The sequence below is a fragment of the Phocoena sinus genome, chromosome 5 (assembly GCF_008692025.1).
Source record: "Phocoena sinus isolate mPhoSin1 chromosome 5, mPhoSin1.pri, whole genome shotgun sequence".
Lineage (NCBI taxonomy): Eukaryota > Metazoa > Chordata > Mammalia > Artiodactyla > Phocoenidae > Phocoena > Phocoena sinus.
In genome coordinates, this window is record NC_045767.1 from 48,097,242 (window position 1) to 48,103,858 (window position 6,617).

Sequence of the window (6,617 nt, forward strand, 5' to 3'; positions counted from 1 at the left end):
TCTTGTTATGGAGCATGGGCTCTAGGCACATGGCCTTCAGTAGTTGTGGCACACAGGCTCAGTAGTTGTGGCTCGTGGGCTCTAGAGCACAGGCTCAGTAGTTGTGGCACATGGACTTAGTTGCTCCGCGGCATGTGGGGTCTTCCTGGACCGGGGATCGAACCCATGTCCCCTGCATTGGCAGGCAGATTCTTAACCACTGCACCACCAGGGAAGTCCCTATACTATGATTTTAATGCTTAAGACAGGTGCAGTTATTGCCTTGAGGCAGCTTATACATTGGAGGGCAAGAGTTACATCAAACAAATAAGTATTGGCACTACAAAGAAAAAGTTATAGTAATATTATACTAAAAGAGGACATCTCTCCTGGTGCTGGGTGCAAAAGCCACCCTAACTGAAGTGCTATAATGACCTGAGATCAAAGAATGAAAACTTTAGCTACCTGAGGAGGAAAAGTACCAAGTAGAAAGCATGGGGTATGGGAGTTTACATGACATGTGTACTGACTGTAGAGAAATACAGGTGTGATGTGATGCTGGGGACTGAAAGAGAAGCCAGAACTCCTAGAACTCAGAGTTCCTGTTAAAGGTAGTGACTTGGGGCTTCCCTGGTGGCGCAGTGGTTGAGAGTCCGCCTGCCGATGCAGGGGACACGGGTTCGTTCCTTGGTCTGGGAAGATCCCACATGCCGCGGAGCGGCTGGGCCCGTGAGCCATGGACGCTGAGCCTGTGCGTCCGGAGCCTGTGCTCTGCAACGGGAGAGTCCACAACAGTGAGAGGCCCGCGTACCGCAAAAAAAAAAAAAAAAAATAGTGACTTGGCCGACCCCCGAGGAGTCCCAGGCCATCAAAGCTCTTCAGAAAGACCTCGAGCAATTTGCCAAGCTCCTAAAGCAGAGAGGATCTCCCTGGGATATACCCAGGCCGATGTGGGGCTCACCCTGGGGGTTCTCTTTGGGAAGGTGTTCAGCCAAGCAACCATCTGCCGTTTTGAGGCTTTGCAGCTCAGTTTCAAGAACATGTGTAAGCTGCAGACCCTGCTACGGAAGTGGGTGGAGGAAGCTGACAACAACGAGAATCTGCAGGGGATATGCAAGGCAGAGACCGTCATGCAGGCCCGGAAGAGAAAGCAGACCAGTATTGAGAACCGAGTGAGAGGCGGCCTGGAGAGCATGTTCCTGCAGTGCCCAAAGCCCATCCTGCAGCAGATTAGCCACATGGCTCAGCACCTCGGGCTTGAGAAGGATGTGGTCCGAGTGTGATTCTGCAACCATCGCCAGAAGGGCAAACGATCAAGCAGTGACTTTTCGCAGCGAGAGGATTTTGAGGCTGCTGGATCTCCTTTCTCAGGGGGACCAGTATCCTTTCCTCTGGCGCCAAGGCCCCATTTTCGTACCCCAGGCTATGGGGGTCCTCATTTCACTACGCTGTACTCCTCGGTCCCATTTCCTGAGGCTGAGGCCTTTCCCTCGGTGTCTGTCACCACTCTGGGGCTCCCCCATGCATTCCAACAGAGGTGTCAGCCCTTCCCAGGAATGAGGACAGAGGAAGGGGGACAGCTAGGTAGAAAACCCTGGGATTCGTACCAGGGCTTTGGGATTAAGTTCTTCATTCACTTAGAAAGGAATTGGGAGCACACAGGGTGTGGGGGCAGGGAGTTTGGGGGAACTGGTTGGAGGGAAGGTGAAGTTCAGTGATGCTCTTGATTTTAATCCCTGCATCACTCATCACTTTGTTCTTAAAGAAGCCTGGGACCTAGAAAAAAAGAAAAAAGATAGTGACTTGATGGACCCTAAGTCTTTTTGTTTGTGTTTCCTTACTAGCGTGAACGTGAAATTACTAAGGTTATATTTTTAATGAAGGGGTTCACTTTAATGTTCTGTACCTTTGAACTGTATGCATTTGATTTAATAAGCATACCTATAAATCCTATAAATCTTATTTTGATGATGACTCTGACTACTATGGGAAGATTAATTGAATGGAAGATGTGGAGAGAGCAGATAGGAGGCAATTTAGTAATGCAGGAGAGAGATTATTGCATCTCGGCCTGGAAGGATGGCTCTTGGAATGAAAAAAAGTGGATAATTTTAGAATCTTTAGAAGAGACAATTTGTAAAACTTGGCAGTTGATGGATAGGAAAAGAGATGAGTGTACTATGGTTCCCATATTTCTGGTTTGAGTGTATGAGGTGTGGAATATAGGACGAGGTACAGGTTTGGATATGAGGAAGTTTATAAGTTTAGCATTAAAGTAGTATTTTTTTCTTTTCGAATTAGGTCTGGACTACTGTGGGGCAAATGCAATGTTGAGATGAGTATGTGGTCTGGAGTGCAGAAGAAAGCTCTCAATTGCAATATAAATCTACAAGTCATAGACATAGAGATGGAAATTGAAGCTATGGAAGTAAATCATGTTATAATGGAGGAAAGAATATAGAATAACAAAGAGGAGCACCTTGGAGCAACTAGAGCCTGAAAAAAAGCCAGCATTTAGTGATCAGTTAAAGAAGGAGGAACTACTTATGAAAGGAAGCTAGAGAAAAACATGGGAATGTGGTACATTAGATATCTAGGAAAGTGAGTTTTGAAAAAGGAGAGAATGGGCCCACAGGGTAGAATAATGTTAAGTTAAATAAAATGAGAGCTAAGAGTGTTTCATTAGGTTTAGTAAAGTGGTTATTGAGACCAAAACAACTGTAGTGAGAACACATTAGGTACAGTAGTGAGAGTGGAAGAAATATTAGAATAAGCAGGAAGTGAGGAAATAAAGGGTAAATGTCTTGTTGGATATTTGAGTTTGGAAAAAAAGAGCAAATGCAACTGGAATTGAGAGAGCATTTATTTGTTTTTGTTTTTGTTGTAAGAAGGGAAGTAAGATTTGCCCACTTAGGGCAGGAGTCAGTATGGAGAGAATGACTAAAGATGGGGAAGAAAGTTTGTAATAGACACCTCCAGGGTCCTGGGAAGGTAAGAGGGATGCAGAACACAGAAGGAAAGGAAAAGGTGCCATGCAGAAGCAGGTTGGTTCATACATTCAGATGTTGGACATCAAGGGAGTTTCTGTTTAACACTTCTCCATTTCCTTGGTGAATAGAAGGCAGTAGCTTCCATAAAGTGTGAGGGGAAGGCCAGTAGAGTGGGGACCAGGGGTTGGAGAACAGTTGAGATTTTCAGAACAGGAGAATGAGAGAATGAGAGCTGACCAAACACGTGGATTGCCATGTGCTGGTAAATTCTTCTCAAAGGTGGTGACCATATATTTTATATGGATGTTAGCCAACTCTGAGATTGTTCCATGAGCACTCAGCAACTAAGATGCTTGTACAGAGAAGATGGGCAGTTGGATTCATTCAGGGTTGGGGATTTTAGGGCAGGTGCAATAAAAGCCCCAAAACACAAGTGAGCTTAGGTTATTGGTGAGGATAAGACTGCAAAGATGAACCACTGAATCCAAGCTGGATGGGCTTCATCTTTGTCATCATTATCTTCATCCATTATCATCTTCTGAATAAGGATGGAATTGAAGTCAGAAATGCCTGAAAAAAAGGAAGAAAGTAGACAGAGTGGTTGGTAACGGATGAAGGATTCTCCCATCTCATCATGCCTCTATCACCACAAAGACACTGTGTCGAAAGAACATCGTCTCTCCATCCAATTCTTGGGAATTAGTTAGTTAGTTAATCGTGGTGGTCAGAGCTAGACATTTGTTGGAACAAGTTTTGCTGGCAAGCCAGAACTTTGTACCTCAAAAGCCAGAGCCAATCTGGCTGATTCCTTTGTGACCACCCGCTTTCTGGCTTTCTCCTCCATTTGCTTGCCCTCCTGTTGGGTGAACGCTCTCACACATCATGTTTCTGGGGGAAGGGCAGAGCTGAAGGGGAAAGCACGTCAGCTAGGAAGACCTTCTCTCTGCCTGCTGACTCTAACCCATTCCATCCAGCAGACCTGCGCCCTCATCCATGCGGCTGGAGGTGTGGGTTCCCTTCACAGCCAGCTCTGTGATATCTCTGCAGGCGTACCTGGGGGCGCTGTTCCAAGATCTAGATTAGAGTGGAAGGCAAAAGATCCCTTTTAGCCTCAAGCCTAAACTTTGTTCTCCCATCTGGTATAATGGAGAGGTTATGAATGGAGTTTTGTTGTCTGCATTTGATCTCTAACTGTGGGTCTTTGACCAGGTTATTTAAGCTCCCGATTTTTCATCTAAAAGTGGAACACTAATAATACCCATCTCACAGGTTGGTAATGAAGACCGAACAAGTTAATGCATGTAAAACACTTATCCAATACCTAAAGTATCATACTTAATAAATATTAGTTTTTAAAAATGAATTATTAAGTTACCAGTGGGCTCTTAATGTTATTTTAGAAGGTGATTAGTTTTGGTTTTTTTTTTTTTTTTGTATTAAAACAACACAAGTTTATTATCTTTCAGTGTTGGAGGTCAGGGGTCTGGTATGGTTCTCAATGGACTGAGATCAAGTTGTTGGCAGGGTATGTTCCTTTTGGAGGCTCTTGGGGAGAATCCATTCCCACGCCTTTTCCAGTTTCTAGAAGCCACCTGCGTTCCTTGGCTTGTGGCCCCTTTCTTTCTTCAAAGCCAGAAAGGTAGCATCTTCCAGTCTCTCTCTGACTCTGACTCTCCTGCTTTTTTCTTGTGATTACATTGGGCCCACCAGGATAATCTCCCCATCTCAAGATTCTTAATTCTTTTGCAAAGCCCATTTTGCCACTTAAGGTGACATTCTATAGAATGTGGACATCTTTGGAGGGCCAATATTCTGACTACCACTGGAGGCTACTGCAAAAATCCAGGCAAGAGATGATGGTGAACTGAGTCAGAGTGACAGCAGTGAAGATGGTGAGAAGTGGTGTTGTTCTGGATATATTTTGAGGGTAGAGCCAACAGGATATTCTGAGATTGGACGTGGATCTTTCTTTTCCAGTGGAGGGGGACTTCCAGTCTACCTCTGTGTTGAGGCTGGACCTTGGTGAGGTTGTGGGTTTCTCTGGCATGAGGACCAAGGAGTCACAGGTCCATTACTGGAAGCTATGTGGCCCGCTAGGGCCTGGTGCCTGTTGCATGGCCTGCACTTGCTCAGTTGAATGGGTATGAAGTCGGTTTTATAACCTGCCATTAGCTCAAGTGCAGGGGCCCTCCAGGACACAGTCTCCCCCCACTCCCCACTGTCCAGGTTCTGCTGGGCCTGTCCTACCCCTATTTCTTAACTTTTGGCCTGTTCCCCGGGAAGGTCACACTTGCTCCCAGGTCCATCACATGTCAGTTATTTATGTGTTTGTTTATGTGTGAAACCAAGTCCCCCTAAAACTGAGTTCCCTTACTGAGTTTATGATTAACCTCTCTATCCAAAACTTTATTCCCTTGCTTGTCTCCTCTGACCTCAATCCCTTTCTTGTCCCCTCTGGCCTCAATCCTATGCTAACTGAACACTTATCAACCAGAGTCGGCTATTGTTGATAACATCATCAATGTATTAAAATTGCTACATCATCATTACATTGTACTACATCATCATTAACTTACAAACTCAGGTGTTTCTCCAGGGCAAGGTGAGCCCACAGATCTCCAAGCCATGGACTACCTGGACAGAGAATTACAAAAAGGAGACATCCTGATTCCTGAAACCATGATTAAGAAATGTCACGAGGCAACGATTAATTCTAGTTCCTTTGTTCTTCCCCCTTAAAACATTCCTAACTCAAAGACCAAGATGAAGTGTATCTGAGACTTGTCTCCCACTCCTTTGCTTGATGCCCTGTAAATAAATCCTTACTTTGCCGCAAATGCCTGCTGTCAGAGTTTGGCTTTCTGCACCACGGGCACATGACTTCTTGCTCACTTACATGTGTATCTCTCTGTCCAGAATGTGCTTAGATTTATTTTAACTTAAAAAATTTTTTATTTTATAATGTTTTACTCTTTGCTCATTTGATTGGTGATCTTAGAGTATGTACCTCATTTTTACTCTGGAGGGAAAGAGGGAGAAGTGGGAAGCTGGGGAACACTGAGTCCTGAACGACAGAGAAACAGCAGAGCTCCTGGAGGTAACTGAGAGGATAAAAGGGAGAAACAGGAAGATGGGCCTTGAAGGACGGGTACCATAAATAAATAAAATGCTTAGACTCACATGGCTGGGAAGATGTGGAACCTAAAATTCAAATCAGCGACTCATAAGGCTCCCAAGGCTTAAATCTGCCCCCAACACTATTACCAGGTTGTTTGCACTGCAACTAAGGAAACTGAGTAACAGTTATTGCTTAAGTCAGAAGTGAAAACTAGAGTTAAATTATCTGTGTAAAACTTGAATTATTTGTTGTATATGTAATGTATCACAATATAACTAGCTATATTTTTTAGTTGGAATAAGAGCAAAGATATGGGGCTTCCCTGGTGGCGCAGTGGTTGAGAGTCCGCTTGCCGATGCAGGGGACGCGGGTTCGTGCCCCGGTCCGGGAAGATCCCACGTGCCGCGGAGCGGCTGAGTCCATGAGCCATGGCCGCTGAGCCTGTGCGTCCGGAGGCTGTGCTCCACAACGGGAGAGGCCACAACAGTGAGAGGCCCGCGTACCGCAAAAAAAAAAAATAAATAAATAAA

General features: G+C 45.0%; 1 pseudogene; it reads left to right on the top strand.

The window, feature by feature from the left end:
* The first annotated feature begins 807 nt into the window (after positions 1 to 807).
* Positions 808 to 1,539, top strand: LOC116753933 (annotated as a pseudogene).
* Positions 1,540 to 6,617: the final 5,078 nt, after the last annotated feature.